Genomic DNA, 19,255 nt, shown 5'->3' on the forward strand with positions numbered 1-19,255 from the left:
CAGAGCTGACTGGACAGGAAGTTGTTCTGGGTGAGTTAGTAAGTGAATGGTGTGAAGGACTAGGCCGCCTCTGCACACAGCCACCGACTGCGGAAACACGGAGCACTTAGGCCATTAGAAATTTTTAACTATTTCTTCAACAATCAGGTAAATTTACCTGGATGTAACTTTTTTACTTTATAAACTTTGCTTTTATTTTTAAGACTCTTGTCTTTAGCTTAAAATACAAACACATTGTATAGCTGTACAAACATTTTTCTTTATTTCTTATTCTATAAGACTTTTTCATAATTATTTTGTAAATTTTTAAACTTTTTTATTAAAAAAAAATAAGACACAAACACACACATTCGCCTGGCCTAACCAGGGTCAGGATCAGCAATGTCACTGTCTTCTTTCTCCTTCACTTCTTGTCCCCCTGGAAGGTCTCCAGGGGTGACAAGACACATGGAACTGTCGCCTCCTATGATAGCCATGCCTCCTTCTGCAACACCTTCTGAAGGACCTGCCTGAGGGCCTTCTTGGGAACGTGTCACTCTTTTCAAAAATATCCTCATGATGATTTGCTTGCTCTGTTTCGTTTTTTTTAACATCACAGATTTTCTTATTTGCAGATAATGTACCATGAATATTCTTGCCTAATAAAAATGTTTCTGTGGTGAGATCCATGTTTTCAAGCTTCTTCGTGAGCTTGGGTAGGTCTGCAAAATCTTCTGCTAAATGTCTCACTGTGACTTTTCTTGGGGGTTCTTCTTTTTCACCTCCTGCACTTTCCTTTCCTCTTTGCCTCTCCAGCCAACCTTGCTCCAGTTTCAATGACTAGTCAGTCAGTTCTCAGGAACCACCTCCAGATGCTCCTCAGGCTCATCTTCATCCACACCCAGCTTGAGGTTGTTTTCCAGCTCAACCACAGCCTGGCAGATTGTTGCAACCTCCTCATCCTCTGTAATCCATTGATGTCATTCACAAACCTCTCAAATGTCTTGTTCCTGATGCCATTCGATGACATCACCCCAAGCCCAATCAAAGTTCCTGATCCAGTCAGAGATGTTGTAATTCTTCACAGATTGCACTACTGTCTTCTCAGCACCTTCTCGGTTGCAATAGTAGCCTGGGAAAAGGTCCTGAACATAGTAGACCTTAAAACCTACAATAAATCCTGGATTCATTTGTTGAATCAAAGAGGTGGTATTTGGAGGGAGAACCACCACTTTGATGTTGGGATTAAGAACATCAATAAAAGAAGGATGTGCAGGAGCATTATCAACCAGCAAAAATCTTGAAATGTATGTTAATTCTCAAAAGAGTTCCTCATTTATCTGGCAATTAGGGTGCCAAGCAGGAAGAAGAGCTGGGTCATCCCTGTCTTCTCTTGCTTCTGTAGACAGCTGTGCTTAGTGATAAGCTTGAAGGTCTGGGGTTTTCACTCTGCCAGATCACAAAAGGTTTCACTTTGTAGTTTTCAACATGGTCCCCAAGCAAGACTATCATCATCCTCAGAAGCCTTCAAATCTGATATCAACCTAACCTCCCCATGCCAAGCTTTATCCAGGAACATGAAAGAAACGCAGAATCTCAGTCCAGCTGCAACCAACAGCCTCAGGATATGCATTTTCATGAATTCCCAGGGAATGCACATGTCTATTAAAGTTGGAGAAGTAGCCACAAGAGCCAGGCAGACCAAGACACAACTCTGCTCAAAGTCAGCAAGGAACTCTCCTCAGGAAGGCATGATGGAGAAGTATCACCACTGTGTCTCTCTGATTTGCCGTGTTCACAAAAAAGGAACTCAGGGTCACCCCCTCAGTTGTCCTCAGTGGTGTTTGGAGGAAGAATGGGCTTGAAGAATGTGGGGCTTTATAGGACAGTGGGGTTTCAGAGATGACCAGAGCTTTCATACAACATCCTAGGATGCTCTTGTCTCCCTTACCAGGCATTCTTTATTGGATGTCAATCATCACATCTCAAATATCCCAGATGGCAGATGCATCTCAAAGGCACCCAAACCCCTGACATCTCTTTCTTATTTTAAGTTAAGGAAAATTTACTTACTTTCTTGCTTGCCAGCTTTCTCAAGTGAACATATTTTTTTCATGTCACACAGGACAGTTGTCATAATTAATGCCCATAAAGGACCTTGAGATAAAAAGGAGTTCTTGTTATAGGCACATCTCATTGCTATTTCTTTCAGATTCCTTTCTGAGAGACTCAGTGTGGAAAGATTAGATGTATTCTTGAGGTTTCTGATATCGCACAAATATTTATTCTTTGAGTCTATTGTGAATGGCACCAAGGTTTGTGATTTACATCTTGTTCTCCTGACTACATCCTGCTGGCCATATCCAGTGTTATCTCAGGTATATCTAGTGTCAAATGAGCACATGGTAAATGAAACGGGAGTCTAATGCATTCCACTGCTTCAGAGGAGGTGTGGTCAGCCTTCTCCACCTGAAGATGCCTGTCGCACTCTAGATGAGATGCCCACACCAGGCATCTGGGTTTAAGGAATGTCCGTTTGTGGTTCTGAAAATATGGAAGGCACAATCTTTACCGAATGGCAAAGAAATGCTCTCTCAAAGCTGTACCAGGAAGCATTTCCTTTCCTCTGTCTTGGTTTGTGTTAGGCCTCAAGAAAGTACATCCTTGCTGTTCACTATTGGGTGTCCCCAGTGGGCACATCTGGAATCAAATGAACGTACTGCCACAGTCACTTTGTTAACTGAAGATTAAAACCCAAATAGCAGAACAAATGCTTCTGCCTTCTTAAAACAAAACAAAACAAAACAAAAAAACCCTGCTTGCTTGAAAATGTAGGATTGTGGTAATATTCCCAGGAAAAGCGAGACCGAGGCCCCTGCTGCTGCACAAGGCTTCCATGTGCCTTTGGAGTCTTTTAAAAGCTCCTGGTCCAGCCGTCTAACATGAAACTGTCAGAAGGACACTGTCCATTGAGTCTGACCCTCTGGACATCTTTAAATCCCAGAATTGATAATAAGATTCTCTCAGCTGCTTGGCAACAGTGCCTTTCTGGAGATGGCTGTTTTTATGAAGTTGTCTCCTTTCACAGTTCCTTTTCTTATTCATTCCTTCCTTTTTTCTCTTTCTTTTTTTTTCACAAAATAACAATAAATGTGTCCCCTTTGGATGATCCAAACAAAAATTTCCAACTGTTGGATGCACCATTTTTGAGACAGAATGTCCCTGCGTATGCACTGTTCTATGAACTGAAGTCCACAGGTTCCTATAAGTGACAAGGGACACTTACTGCCTTGTGTTTCAATAGCCTCAATGTTACTGCTTTGACAAAGGACATGGTGCGGGTCGAGTTGTCCTTTGCTTTGAATTCTTTCTTCATTTTTCTTTTCTTCTTTTAAACCTCTTTGGTCATCTTTTACAGTAGAAAATCTGATTTGTTAGTAGGAACTCTGAGCTAGTTAAGGATTCAGAGAATTATCCTGCAGCAAATTTAAAAGGACAATATATAAAAATATGTATTTGAAAGCCAGTTGAGGCTTGTCTTTTGCAAGCAGACTGGAGTTTTGCCTCCCTGGCCCTGCTTTTGACTTTCAGGAACACCTCTGAATTTCTATCCATTCTAATTCAATACAGCAAGAAAAATGTTACCTTTAAAAAATTACCTTTTTTATTGATTTTTTTTTAATCATGGTTAGGAAAGTGCTCTCTCTCTCCCTATTCTCATTCACAATGCCCAAAAGAGAAAATAAACACAGCAAGATTGCATGAAAATGCCATCTCTCTATTTACTGCCCTTCACTTTGTCCCAGGAAAGCGGACATATTGGGGGTCACTTGGTCTAGGCTGGCCCTCCTGGCTGCCTGGGTATCGCCAGGAGGTACCAATAAGCTTTCTGAAGTGCCTGGCCTGGGAGTTCCAGTTTACTTGGGTCACAGCCTTCTCTCAGGCACCTGCATATGGGCATCTTGAGTGACAGAATCACCTGTCCCACTCAAGCACGCTTGCTGGGGAGTCAGGAGAATTCAGCCCAGAGCCAAGGAGCTGAGCATAGCCCATGACAGCCCAGCCCCTCCATCCCCCAACCTTGCCTGGCCAGCGTTTCTTCCTACTTAATAGTATAAATGAGTCTTTCCTTCATTATGGAGAGAGGGCAGCTATTATTAGAAAGATACTTCACAGACTGCCTCGGGCGAGGGATGACTTGAGCCTCTTCCAGCCCAGAGAGGCAGAGTCCTCAGATACCCTGACAAATTAGCAACCTGTTCTAGTTCACATCTACAATGAGTGCCCAAGCAAATGGAAACTTCTATATCTATTTCTTGCTGCTCTTTTGTGAAATGGAAACACCTCACAGAACATATTTGGGAGATCAAGACTGTGAGTTTCTTCTGCAGTATCTTCATGTATCTATCACAGATACATCTCCAGTGAATAAAGCTTTTGAGAACACATCACAGCTGTTTCTTCTTAAATCCCTTTTCTCCCCAGCATACAAACTAGATGGCTGAGTCAGTTGTTTTATGGGAAATAATGATTACTCTCTGCCAGAACCTAGGAGTAAAGGAAAAGAATTTTTAAGTTAGAAGACACTCGATTCCAGATTTTGCTGACTAATTTTCTCACTACTCTCATTCAGTTGCTTGTCTGCTGTGGAAATGGGTTTCTAAACTGGAAAGAAAGAATATAAAGCGTGACAGTGACAGAACATGTTTCTCAGGCAGCATTTTGCAATGGAACAATCATTTGCAAAGGTCTCCTCTCCAGCTAGAACATCTCCACTCTCTGCCTCTCAACCCTCAAGTGTGAAAATGCTCCTGGACTCACCCTATTTACACCTCTTCAATAGGAAGCACAGAGGCCACTGTGTGTGGAGGAGAGCACACTGAGGACTGTCTCTGTGCTCAGATTACAGAGTAGAAAAGCAGGAACTGTTATTTATGTCACTATTGCTTACAGTGTTCATACTGTTGGTTAATTGCATAGAGACACAATCCAGCATTTACCTGGGAAGCATGTAAAACTCCATTCATCCGTCACAACATTCCTTAAATATAACCTGTCCGTCCCCTGTTGCAGTCAACACATGCACCTGCGTGTGTATGCTCACACTCACACCACTAGTTCAAAAATTAATAATGGCATTTAGATTTGATGTGTTCACACATTCTATTGGTTTTAGAAGTTCCTTGGAACCATGGTAAGACATCAGGCTGGGATTTAGTTCTGTTCAAACTTGTTCAAAACATCTTTCTGGAATCTCAATTTTCTCATCTCTAAAATGGGACCACATAAGATCTGCACCATCTACTTTATTGAAGTCCTGGTGAAGACGTATGAGACAATGATTTTAAATGTTTCTATGATAATTTTTAAATCATATTCCAATATTGTTAAGATTATATGGCTCTTTTGAGAGAGTTTAGATTAGGAGGATCTTATATACTTGACAGTCCATCTACTAAATCCTCAAAGTAATAGACATTAAAATGATTGAACTAGTGATTCATATTCTCTATCTGAATAATAATTGTTTCTTTCCTAATGAATATGAAATAAAAGTATATACCATATTTCTCTTCATTTAGCAATAATAATAGCTTGTAAGTCTTCGAAGGAAAAGCAGGTAGTTTTAATCTGTTATGAGAAAAAAAAATTTTAATGAGGTCATTTGTCCAAAGTAATTCATAAGTCATCCTGGAATTAAAATCTGTGCTATTTGGAGTTTGATTTTTTTGACAATCCCAGTGGCCCATTAAAAAGCTCACTGATGTATTCTTTATGATAGAGGTTTAACAGAGAACCAGGATTTCACAGAAGATGTCCAGCTCAGAACTCTGCACCCTAGAGCCTGTGTGTCCTCCAGGCTGGGCTAAGTGAAATTGCTCTCACTTCTGCTCAGACTACATGGCTGTCAGGGTTTTTTCAGAGAAACTGGCCTTTTAAGGAAGAAGAGGTTTGAAACAGGAAGTAGAGCTTACATAGCTGTTGGAAGGGCACCTGGGCAAAAGCAAGGAAGTAGCAGGGATGCACACACACGTACCCATGGTGCATCACCACAGGCCTCTAGAAACCCCCATTGTGTTAAAGGGAAGAAAGCAGCAACAATGGCAAATACCCACGATGACAGCTCATCTTTTTTAAATGCTTGTTCATTTTAGACCGAAGCATATTGACTGCAAGATAGACCCAGATTCAGTTAACATTGAGTGAATGTTTATGGTGTGCTTTCTAAATTCCAGGCAAGTTTCTAAGCCTGGGAGATGGAATAAAGAAGGCGTTGTAAAAATCCCAACCACTAGGAAGCTAACTTCCATTACAGGAAGTCAGGTAACAAGCAAATAGATATATCAAATGTCAAGTGGGATACGTGCCAGGGGAAAATAATAGGAAAACGATAGGGAGAAGAGCAGGAGAAGGAGGGTGACCAGGGTGGCTTTGGGGATATTTTGTAGAGGGAAGTCAGGGTGACATTGAAGAAGTGAGAACTCAGAGCTGTGGGTATGAGATAGAGCAGCAGCCTACGTAAAAGGCCCCAGAGGGGACAGCACCTGCCACACCCAAGGGCGGTAGAAGTGGGAGCCCTGTAAGCAGTAGGTCAAGGTGTGGCTGGAGGAATACACTTGCTTGCAGAGCATCATGAGGACTTTGTGTTTTATTCTGAGTAAGATGGAAGGCACTGAGGGGTTGAAGAAGAGAAAAGAAAGGGATCTGAAAAATAATGAAGGATTGCACTGACTATCAAGTGGAAAGCAGAACCTAGCAGGCAGAAGGAGGCAGGGATATGGGTAAGAAATAGAAAAGAGAGACTCCATCTTGGACCAAAATGGTGGTTCGGCAGGAGCAGAGTCCTGTTCTTGGTGTTTCTGAAGGCAGGGAGATGGGATTTGGACAGCCAGGCAGACATGGAGGCAGGGCTGGTGTTTTAGTCATCTTTTTTCACCAGTGTGACCAAAAGATCAGACAATAACAATATAGAAGAGGAAATGCTTATTTGGGGGCTCACAGTTTCAGAGGTCTTGGTCCACAGATGGCAAACTCCATTGCTTTGGGCCCAAGGTGAGGCAAAACATCATGGGGAAAGACTGTGGAAGAGTAAAGCAGCTCAGGCAATGGGGATGGGAATGCAGAGAAAGCTCTGCTCACATCCTAAAGGCACCACCCCAGGGACCCTCCTCTTCCGGCCATATCCCACCTGCCTTCAGTTATTACCCAGTTAATCCATGCAAGTGGATTAATGAACTGATTGGGTTAAGGCAATCATAACACAATCATCTCACCTCTAAGCTTTCTTGCACTGTCTCACACATGAGTTTTTGGAGGACATCTCATATCTAAACCATAGCAGTTGGCCTTAAGTGTGAGAAACTCAGGAAGCACATGCATCCTGAGCATGTTTCAGTGCTGTCCTGTGTCAGCTTGAAATAATGATTCATTTTTAAACAAGAGGCTTGTATTAGTTTGCCATAATATATCAGACCAAGAGTTTAAACAGAAGTTTATTCTCCCTCTGTTTGGGGGGTTGGAAGTCTGAGATCAGATGTCAACAGGCTAGGTTTCCTCTGAGGACCATCTCCCTGGCTTGTAGATGGCTGTTTCTCACTATTTCCTCACATGGTGGTCCCTCTGAGCATGTCTCTGTCCTGATCCTCTTATAAGGATATGAACCATATTGGGTTAGGGCCACCTCTACAACCTCGTTTTACCTTTAGTGGCTCTATTTCCAAATACAACCACATTCTGAAATACTGGGACATTTTTAATTTTGCAAGGACACTATTCAACTTGTAGCCAGGGAGGGCTGTCCATTTTCACTCTGCTCCAAGGATTCTGCCAGGACAAGGATGGAGTTGCTCATAATGAACTTGGGGACAGCAAGAGTCCAGTTTTCCTGAGGGGAGGAGAGACTGAGAGTTCGGACCACTAGTAGGGACAACAAAGTTAAGCTATCCAATAGACAGCTGGAACACTGTGTGCTATTCAGAGAAGAAGGTGAGCTGGAGGCAAATGTGGAAAGAAATTGCATAGATTTTAAGGAATGTGCCCTCCATCCTGCACCATGGGCAAGCCAAGGTTTCAGAGCACACAAGTTAGGACAATCTAGTAAGAAGTGTCAAGAAGGCACAGCTGATGGAGAAAACCAGGGAAGCTTTACATCCCCGACACAGGTGGGAGAAGGTGTGTCAAGCACCACAGAGACTTAGAGCTGTCCACTGGATTTGACACTGCTGGTCAGTGGTGTTCAAGAAAATAGCCTCAACAGTGGAGGACTTTGGTGGAGGAAGGAGACACAGGAGGGGGAAGGAGGAGATCCTTGTTAATGCTGCAGTGTGCACGTATTAGCAAACCTTTAAAGCTCCTCCAGTCTTAATCATACCCCAAATCACAGCAGAACACCAGGGGCGGATGCCATCACTAAATACAGTTTGATCGAAACTGCTTTAATAGTGTGTTCAGTGAACAAACAGTAAAAGGGCTTATGTTTACTAGTAGCAGTTACAAATTGCTTGTGATATCCACAACCAACCTCATAACAACTGGTCTCACCAGCAAGTTGAACACAGCTGTTCTGCACAAGTCCATGTCTCCATCAGTCCATTTCTACCTAAAAGCATGAGGAGAATCCTAGCTTCCATCCTAATCAGACATGGTACTTGAAGGAGCCATTGCACACCCAGCAAATATGCATCATGCACGATTTGGGCTTCTGGGCCAACATAAAGAAAAGCATACACTGGAATTCATGCATGGTATGTCACAAGGACTACGGGCAGGATGAATGCCAATAAAGGTCAAGTTTAAAAAACATATAAATGTATGTGGCCAAGAAAAAGCAAAAAGCAGCCAGTTATAGTTCTTACACGTATCAAATCCACAGGTTTAACATATGTACATATATGTCTACACCCACGCACATACATATTCACGAACATATATTCATGCACACACATAGCTGTAATATATTGTTTTTTCAGTTCTATTTGTGATTTTTATAAAAATAAACTGCCCTCCAGCACAGCAATACCAGGTCCCTTATAAATATTTATGGTGACATTTAGCTCTTCTGAAAGCAACCCCTTTTGCCATGTGACATACTGCTTCTCAGTGAAAGGAGGTCCCAGGTTGGCTTTTCAGCTCTGACATGACACACGGGCTGCAGCACATCTCCGTGGACAAGGGACTGCAGGACCTGCTCTCCAGCTCACTGCTGGTGGGCGAGGGCAGAAACGCCGTGTGCAGCCTTTATAAACAAAATCAGCTCTCTTGTGTTTGCTTTTAGACACTGCACTGGAGCAGTTAAAATAAAATGAGCATTTCCCCCATTGATTTGGTGTGCATTGAGCTAAATTACACTTGGAAAATTATAAACCAAATGAGCACGCAGGAGAGAGATCATATACGGGAATTTTCTGTATCTGCTGCTCAATGCTTCTGTCAACTGCTTTTTTAAAAAAAAGAAAAATAGTATTTTTTTCAGGTATGTGACAAATGGTTTGCATTTGTAGCAGAAGAATAATCAGAGCCAACTGCAGTTCTACCTCCAAGAAAGCCTAGCTGTACCTTTATTCTATTTACCTACTCTCCACTAGGGATGGGATCAACATGTGACCCCCTACAGCTTAGGTCCCAAACATGACCTTAGGGCCAGCTGAGGAGCCACAGCAGCCAATGAATCTTGTGGAGTGACCTAGGAGTGTTTGCTGAAGTGGCGCCATGTTAAGATGGCTTTGTCCCCAGAGGCTCACGCACTGGAGGCCTGATCCCCAGTACTGGTACTGAGAGGTAGTGGGACCTTTAAGGGTTGGGACCCAGTGGGAGGTGTTTAGTTATTGGGACACTTCTTTCAAGAGAGATTAATACATCTCCTCAGAGGTGAGTGGCTACTTTGAGAGTGAGTTATTACCAAGTGAGGCCCCCCTGTGTGTTTGGTCTCTTCCTCACACACACATATCTCTTTCCCACATGTGAGTCACCTGTCATATCATGATGCAGGCAGCACAGGGCCCTGGCCAGATGTGGCTGCCTAAGCTTAGAGTTTCCAGTCTTCAAAACATGAGCTTAAATAAACTTCTTTTCCTTATAGAGTATGCAGCCTCCAGGATTTTGTTATAGCAACACAAAAGAGACTAAGACAAGCAGTTACATTCAAAGGAATCATAGAGTGCAGGAAGGCAAAAGATAATAGCTTTGTTTGCTTTTTTGTCACAAAATATGCAGGTTCCCTATAGCTCTGAAAATTCAGAAATAAAAATAAATGAAATAAAAATCATCAGCTATCTAATCACCTTTAAAATAAATTCTTGAGATTTTGGTGTCTATTTTCTGCATTATTTTTCTTTGAGTACATTTTGATGTTTTTTATCCTTTGGGTACATTTTTCCATAGTTATCCTGACACTGAATTTGCAGTTTAGATTTCTTCTTTGTTTTCATGTGTTATTATATGACAAGAATTTTTCCCATAATATAATATATTCTTAAAAGTATAGATTTTAAGGGTTAGCTTGTCCCTAATCAGATGTTTTATAATGCATTTAATTCTGATCTCTTTTTTGGACTATTTAGGAAGCTTTATGGGTTCTAATATTGCTAATTAGGTTGCAATAAATATTTTGATCATTGGTGCAAACATCTCTATATTTCAAAAGGATGAAATTATTGGGTCAAAGATAAATTCTTAAGTTGGCACAAGTTAGTTAAAGACAAAGATATGTAAAATTTACCCTAGTCTTATAATAGGAAAATATTTTTTGACAAGAAAGGGATATGATTAGCTAACTTTATTTTTTAAAAAATAGAGAACAGTTTTAGCATATCTTTGCCTCTGTGATATTATGACTTATATACATATGCATGACCTTAGACTGAAATTAGATCCTTGAGGATTGCTCCTGGTGAAAGGCAGGGACAACACTGAAGTTTTTGGTGTCAAAATGTTTCCCCTTTATTTACTGCATAGCAATCCAACAGTTCTTATTATGCCCCATAAACAACAGAAACAACAACAAAAAAATATCCCATAAAAGTTAAATGGTGAAAACTAAATTATTTATGTGATTTCATTTGGTGAATGTATTTTGTGCCATTGAGCCTAGCTTCCTGCTAATGTCATAACACTATTAGAAACTGTAATAATCTTCAGGGGATGTAAGATTTATCAACCCTTGCAATATGGGATGGGAGCCAAAGAGGGAGATTAAGGGATACTGGTGAAATTAATCAAGTGTCTCTCTGTGTACTGGCCAAGAGAATGCAGTCGGTTATTATTCAAGCATTTTACACAGTAGAACCGCAATTTGACCACTACCATATGTTGAATTTAAAATTACATGCTAGTCTTTTCCAAAAACAATCTCATAAAAGTGTCAATACTATTGTCAACTAATGGCTTTATCCACTAAAGAAGGCATTTACGCACAGAAAGAGAAAGAGTGTTGATATCCACTAGCTCACTGGGAGACATTACCCTGCATCCTGTTGCAGAGCCAGGCCAGCTGATCTGCAAACCATGAAGACTGGTGGAGAGACGGGTGACCAGACCTCGCACATCACTCTTTCTCCCCATAAAAGGAACTGGCGTCCATTCCCTGGTAGAATGTGAATGCTTTGCCATCAGTGTCCTTGAAATATGAGCTTTTCCTTTTCACTTGAGGCAATATTGAAGTTTTCTGGAACAGATAGAAGCCATCATTCCAGGCCTAACACAAAATGAAAGCATCATGTGGGAGCAATTTTGAAAATGTATGAACTTCATAAAATGTTCCATTTTCCACTATGTGAGTTTGGCTCCACAATCAGAGCATCACAGATCAGGAAAACCACCTCTTCAGGCCACCACCTTTCATGCCTATTTGTGCGATACTAAGAGAATAAAGCATTGGCCTTATAAGATGTTCACCACTAATGATATAATAAATAAAGACAACACTTGCTATGTCATGCAAACTATGACATCTTTGTGCTGTAAAGAAACCAAAGGATGAGGTAGCCAGCAAGTTCAGAGGTATTTCTCAATGAAGCTGCTATACATTTACATTTATCGCTAAAGCCATATTCTCAATTTCCATGTGATGAGGCTTAAAAACACTCTCCATTAGGTCCATATTAAAAGTGACTGCCTCATCATATCAGTGAAAAAATGGAATGTAAATTTGCCAGTGGATCTTTTTCTTTCCAAAATGAATCAGCACCTTCCATGTACTCCAAAGGAAAATAAACACCAGAGCCAAACTGACCCCATAAACTATTATGAGCCCATAGATGATAAATCTCTCAGCCCTTTCTTCGGACTTTTAAATACAATAAGTGTGGGTGGCCTTGAAGGAAGCAAGATTTTACTGAAACACTCTGGCTGCTGTTGTCACAAAGAATACAAAGGTCTCAAATATTCTCTCCTCAGGGAGTCCAAAGGATTCTAATCATTCTCAGTGGCAGATAGAGCTCAGTAAATGAGTTCTTGCTCACTCAGGTAAATGGGCTCTGACCCTCTGACAAGGGGTCAAGAGAAATGATCTGTATGATGCGCAGGTGAAAAGCCACAAAACGGGCTCCAATGTTGAGCAGTATTTTGGAATTGTTCTTCTACTGTTGCGCATTATTTCCTCAACTGCACTGTGAATTTTCAAAATGGATGAGCTGTGTCTACTACAGAGATACTCGTGTGCCCATGCACAAAGCTGTTTTAAAACTCAAATCAACCAGCTAGGCACAGTGGCACGCGCCTGTAATCCCAGCAGCTCAGGAGGCTGAGGCAGAAGGATCTTGAGTTCAAAGCCAGCCTCAGCAACAAAAAGACGCTAAGCAACTCAGTGAGACCCTGCCTCTAAATAAAATGCAAATTAGGGCTGAGGATGTGGCTCAGTGGTCAAGTGTCCCTGAGTTCAATCTCCAGAACACCCCTCCAAAAAAAAGAAATTCAAGTCAACATACAAATGATGAATGATGTACAGTGAGATGCATTAGGTTTGTGGTATGTGTGTGTGTATGTACGTGTGTCCCAAATAGCAAAGAATATGTAACCTAATTCGACCTGTGGGGTGCAGAAGAAGGAAGAAAGAAATGAGCTTACATGTTCAAAGTTCTTACTTCAAAATAGTTATAGATGTGTATGAAGAAAAGCCCTGCATTCCCTTCCCCAGGTGCCCTGCAGTGGCATCTGATGTGATTACATGAAGAGCTTTTCTGAAGTTATTTTTGAAATATAGTTTTATGTTTCACATTTAAATCTATGATCCATTTTTAGTTAATTTTTGTAAAAAGTTTGAGATTGAGGTTGAGGTCCTTTATTTCTCTTTTTGCCTATAAATATAAAATTTCTCCTGGAATTTGCTTATTTGTATATTTTTTTCTCTAAAATTAAATAATTTTTTTTGCCTTTTCCTTACTCTTCCCTGGATGATGTAGATGTGCTTAGCAGAGCAGGAATAATTGGGTTCACCTGATAATGTTTTCTTTGTCCTGGAGTCGATCTGATGAAGTCTGAGGAAGTGAACACTCTCTGAATATCTAGTGGACCTCCATTTAGACTTGCCTCCAGTTCAGCAAGAGGCTTAAAGTAAGGACATTTCTTCAGTCATGTGCGTGTATGCACACGGTTATCCATAACAGCCAAGATGTTAATGGAACATTCCGTATTCATCGTACTTAACCAAATCTAACTTTTTGCTGTTTTTGAAAAAAACAACTCTACTTCATACCTTTTTAAAAGAAAAGAGAGAGTCCACATCTAAAGGGATGATCTTGAAGGAGGCAACTACTTTTAGTGTCATACAGGTTTTCTTGGAAGTACATAAACATTGCTTCATGTTATTTTTCTAGAAAAGTGGTTACTTTTAGTTAAACATACTAGGAAAAGTTTACTTGACTATTTTTTTTTTCTTTTTAAAAAAATGCTTCCCAGATTTCAGTTCAGTTAGAGATGCCTGTTTTATTTCTTAGTCAGAAGAACATAGCTGTACAATGAAACTTACATAAAGAAATGGATCACATTCACAGACACACACACATCTAGTTGGACCTTTTCTTGGACCACCATTATGAAATATGAAAAAAAAGGTGTTTTTTTTTTAAAGCTATCAATTTGCACTATTTTTTTTTTTTAAGGAGTGGAGAAGGAAATAACAGCAGTTCCATATTAGAAGCTAAACAGAGAGTTCCATTTCTAATTATTAGGAACACCAAGTCATTCAGGTCATCTTTTTCTTTGAAAGATACTAACTGAACTCTAAAGAAGGGTATTTAAAATTTATTGACTAGCTAACAAAACAGAGGGCAATTATCGGAGTGGAATGTAAGCCTGTAATACAGAGGGTTTAGCCAGGCATACAACAGCTTGGGTCCTGAGGGCACCCGCTTAATCAAGCAAAAGTGAAGTGAGATTTCATGAATACTTCAAAGTTGGAAGACCCGTGCAGAAGTGGGGGCTTCTACAGGAAATCCTCTCCCCATAAAGCTGAGATCAGAAAGGATTGCTCTCTCCATAGACAAGGAACCTCCACCTCTGAAACACAGAATCAATTCACGGCTTGCAATGAAAGGGCATATCCTAAATCCAATTCAGGGCAGACACAAAACAAAACAGAACAAAGACAAAATGCAAAAACTCCAGCAAAATATACCTTCTGCTGAATGCCGAAATCTGTCCTTCAAATCTGGAATAAGACAAAAACAATCCCTCTGGGCACCCGTATCAGCATCATGCACAAGTGCTTGTGGTGGAGCTAGGTAAGGACGGTGTAGAAAGGAATTCACAGGAGCTGTCTGCATTTCTAGCTTATGGGACTGTGTACATCAAATTGTTTTAATAGTAGAATTAGTAAGAGACTCTGGTGAGTTCCAAATTTCTGAAGCCCCATGGGTGAGGAGAGAGGGGTCAAAGGTGAAGAGGCAGAGTGGCTCTGGGCCTTCACTGGAAGGAATTTGGGTTGTCCCAATATGATGGGGAAGTAGGGAGGGATTCTGAAGATGGGAGTCTTTTTGTTTTTTTGAAGAGGCACTTTGTTTGCTCTGGGAAGACAGCAATATCAGCAGTTGGGAGAGAAGAGGGAAGAGAAGGCTGGGACTGGGCAGAGGGATGAGGCCAAGTCAGGTACAAAAGGTCTAGGAATTGTAAGTCCTGCTGCTCCCCACTGCCTCAGAGGAAGAAATCCAGAAGTATTTTCAAGTTTGTGTTTTAAACAAAAGGCAAATAATGATGTTATTTACAGAAATGAGGAGGGTTGGAGGTAGGACATGTTTGAGGTTAGAGAAAGTTATGTCCATTAAACTTGACATCCATTAAAAAGTCAAATACTGTTATTGAGAAGCCAAGGGCAACCCACCTCTTTTCATTCCTTTTCATTACTATCCCATTCCTCTGTGACCCTCGTTTCCCTTGTCAGACCCCTCATCTCTGTAGGGAATAATGTAGACCAATCAGAACAGAACTCCCCAAGGCTCCTTTAGGACCCACCAATGGCTGGCTTGCCCCTTCTGGGGGGTCCCTAGGGAGGAATACCCCGGTGCTCATCTGAGTAAGTCCCTTGATGCCCAGCCTGGATCCTTTTTCTTGTCACTGCTTTAAGAACATTCCTTGTTTGTCTTCTACATAACTCACTTTTCTCTTTATATTGAATCAATCCTGGTAGCATAAAAAAGAAAAAAAAAACATGGTATAATGTTCCACTATGTCTTTAAAATCACTGTATTTACACAACACCAGCTAATGCCTCAATTATTCTTGGACAGATGAGTAGTCATCCCCCAAAACTAACAGTGGATGGTGTCACAAGGGTGGGGCAGGAGCACACATGGGAGTGGAAATCACACCTGGAAGCAAGAAGCCAGAGAGGGACTCAGGATCAGGCTCATTCTTACAACAACTTGCTCTTGAGATAGCTCGGGGTCCCAGGAAATCTGCCTCCATCCCTTCCATGGGCAGTTCCCTTAGGGCTTCTCTCTAGGCTCTTAAAGTCTCACCACCTCTCAGCACCAGAAAGCAAAAGACTAAGACTCTAACCCATGGTCCCTTGGGGCACACACTCAGACAGCATCCTAACCACAGCAGCAAAGATAGTGCTATTTCCACTGACTAACGTGTACCCCAAAAGCTGTGTATGCATGTCCTCTCTATTCCTTTACTTCCATGCTTTCAGAAGCCACTCTGGTTGCTTTTACCCATACAGGTCTATGAAGACAATTACCATTCACCAGGCTGGCAGGTGGCATCCATGTGGTAAAACCCAAGAGTTCAGGTGGAGTCCTCCCCTTCCCTGACTTCTTAGCAGCACGGCACATGCCTGACCAGTCCATCCTCCCTCCCAGCCCTTTCTTCAGCAGGTGCTGAAGACTCCACACCTCCCAGCTTCCTCCTGCCTCACTAGCGGCTGCTACTCACTGTTCTTTGCAGATGTATTAAACATTTCAAGAAAAGATTGAGGCTAAGGGATAGGGTGTTGATAGCCAAGAGTTTCATGAGGCACAGTAAAAAGCCCTGCAGAAGGGAAGCATACAGGGTAAGAGCTCTGGTAGGGGATTGAACATCATCAGGGGGATTCTTGAGGCTGGCTGGTCCTGGTGGCTTCAGAGCAGAGAGTGAGTGATGGGTTCTAAGCAGAGTCTGCTCTATGGGGCCCTTGGCCCACCACAGGTGAGGAGCCCACTGGAGGGAGAGGTAAAGTATGGAAGAGAGTTGTCCCATCCTCTTCAGGAAGCATGCCTCATGGAAGTGGCAGTGGGAAGTCCCAATGCATACTCTTCATTATCATGTGCCTGGTTATTTAATTCTCGTTCATTCCATTCATTGCTTATACCATCCAGCACCCCTTCATTGTATTGCCCTTTACCACTTACACTCAGCCCTGTCCTCCTCTGTCTTCTTCTCTACTCACATTCAGATCCCTGCCAAGGACTCCTGCTGTGATGTCAGGTAGCCTCTTAGCATTCAGATTTCATCTGTGAATTAGGAACAACAAAATCCTATTGTTAGCTGGCCATTATAAAACTAAGATAAAATAAGAACAATAAAAAGATCATTGGCAAAAAAAAGGCACCATACCAAGATAGAATATGATAAATATTGTTCCTTTCAGGACCAGGCCAGTTTTGGATCGAGAGATTCATACAGCCAGTGAAATGTTGCATATGTTGTAGCAATCAGGGGCTCATCCATTGATTCACCCTCTGCCATTTTGTCCTCTGTGTTCATTGGAAATAAAAGGCACACGGTACAGTCAAGTGCTGTCATAAAGGGAATTGAGAAAATGAATGCTTCAAACTAAGAACTTGGGAGATACAAAAGAATGTAATCCTTTTGTGTAACTTTTCCATAGGAGTCTTGTATGTTCTTATCTAAAGAGTCCTGAGATGTCCAAAAATCATGTCAAAGTGCATTCTACTGATGGTGTAAAACTAATTAGAACAAAAGAGAAAGAGAGAGAAAATAATGACACAAGTGTACTTGGGAAATATCCACAGATAAATGTACAGGAAATGCATCATAGTATTACCAAAATTTGTTTAGCATTAAGAAACCTAAAAAAGAGATTTAAATCAATGAAGAACTGGAAGACTCTTAGCACGTTGTGATTACCTCTTTACCAAGGGCAACTTGAAATAAAGATTTTATAGGAACTTTATATCAGTAAGCTTTTATCATCTCTATCTAGTTTCAGTTTAGCTTGCAGAAATGGTTGGGTTTTCCTCAGAAATTAATATTTCTCGTGCTGGTGTGCATGCATGTGTGGGAAGGAGAGGAAAAGATGGAGAGACGGAAACAGGTCCAGATGATCAAAATGTAAGTAGAGAGAGGGCTTACGGAAGAGCTTTATTTCATAACACAGTTTTTAATAGCAATATTCTTTAAATGAGTTATGTCTCTCGGGTCGATTTTTAACAATAATTCTTTTAAATAAGAATTTATTACAAGCAAATATTATGCTTGTAACTATCCTTTGGATATCATATACACATTAGGCTAAGAAAGTACATTAATTATTCATAAGACTTCACTTTCATTTCCTCTCAGCCTAACATCTAATACTTAAGCTGTTAATGTGAACAGAATAGATATTGTTCAAACAGTGTGCTTCTGTGACAATATTAAAATAACGGAAGGGTATGGGCTGTCAACCCCATTTTGACAATAAGCAATAAAGTAGAAGGTCAAAGCAATATCAGTTGTATTCGAATAATCCTTCTGATCGATTCTGGTCTCTTATCAATTGTTTGTTTTCATGCAAAAGTGTCCTTTATGGTTTGTACCTTTCTTTCTCCCTTTATTTCCACAGCCTGTGTCTCAGTGACCATAAAAACCTATAGTATAGGAAATCTCCTCACCACCACTGCAAATGACACAGCTACTGTTCCTGCCTTAACTCACCAGAATTCACCAGCCTCCCCATTAAAAAGTGCCAATAACAGTTCATTTTCTATTCACAAAATCTTTGGCAATCAGTAAAATCTATGTGAGATGTAACAACAAATGACTGAAACAGAAAATCATCTGATTTACATTATAATTCATATGTGAGTAAGGCTTTGTTGATTGATTCCTCTCTGTATTTTCCATAAGCTGCAAAATTACTGGTGGTAAGAAGTGTCACTTATGCATGAAAGAATTACCAAGGGAAAAAAATTCACTCCACTTAAGTAATGTGATATGCCACTTGACTAATTTAAATACCTTGGGATTTAGCTGGGTCCTTCTCCTTCCTCCTTCAAGTGGATTAAAGCATCTCTAAAGCCAGAATCTGGAGAGCATCACACAGCTAGATGAAAAAACCTGATGGGTTTAAAGTCTGTTTGCCGAGTCCTCACCAGAGCTCTATCCTTACTCACCCCTGAATATTTAATCCATGCATATCATAATTGTGCTCCTGAGACTGGTAACATAAGTAATGCATAAAGCATGCCAAACCTCTGCTTTTATGCAAATGAAAGACCCTGCACTTTTACCCCTTCTATTAACTTAATTAGCCTAATTTCTCCAAATACTTGCTTGCTGGCTCCAAGCTGATGAAGATGGGCTCCGTTCTTTCTTTCCTGGAGTCTGCCTTCTAAACCGCAAGTAGAGAAAGTAAGAAAAAAAAAGACTCAAACGTAGCTCCAGCAAAAGCAGGAAATTGGGAGAAATGTCCCAGGGGGACACTGTTCATGTAATCACAGGACAGAACTATTTAAGGAGAAAGGCAGATTTTCCTTTAACTAATGGAGCTTTGTCATTTTTAAAGGACATCACACTGTGATCTCCTCGTTACATTAGAAAATAACTGTGGCCTGTGCTCTGTGCTATTTTTAGCGTGAAG

At 41.0% G+C, this 19,255-nt stretch overlaps 1 long non-coding RNA gene across 5 annotated transcripts; it reads right to left on the minus strand.

Moving 5' to 3' along the window:
- Window positions 1–258: 258 nt before the first annotated feature.
- On the minus strand, window positions 259–19,043 carry LOC308651421. Of its 5 annotated transcripts, none has more exons than XR_014022547.1 (7): window positions 18,634–19,043; window positions 17,008–17,147; window positions 16,841–16,904; window positions 15,424–15,591; window positions 11,440–11,641; window positions 5,543–5,610; window positions 259–4,527 (listed from the first exon to the last, which is right to left on the minus strand). It is a non-coding gene; the product is annotated as an uncharacterized lncRNA (long non-coding RNA). The 5 variants fall into 5 exon arrangements; XR_014022551.1 differs by adding an exon at window positions 6,980–7,058 and having other exon boundaries at window positions 15,424–16,904; XR_014022550.1 differs by having other exon boundaries at window positions 15,424–16,904.
- Between the last annotated feature and the right edge of the window lie 212 nt (window positions 19,044–19,255).

This window comes from Spermophilus citellus (assembly GCF_964194105.1).
Source record: "Spermophilus citellus genome assembly, chromosome: 6".
Lineage (NCBI taxonomy): Eukaryota > Metazoa > Chordata > Mammalia > Rodentia > Sciuridae > Spermophilus > Spermophilus citellus.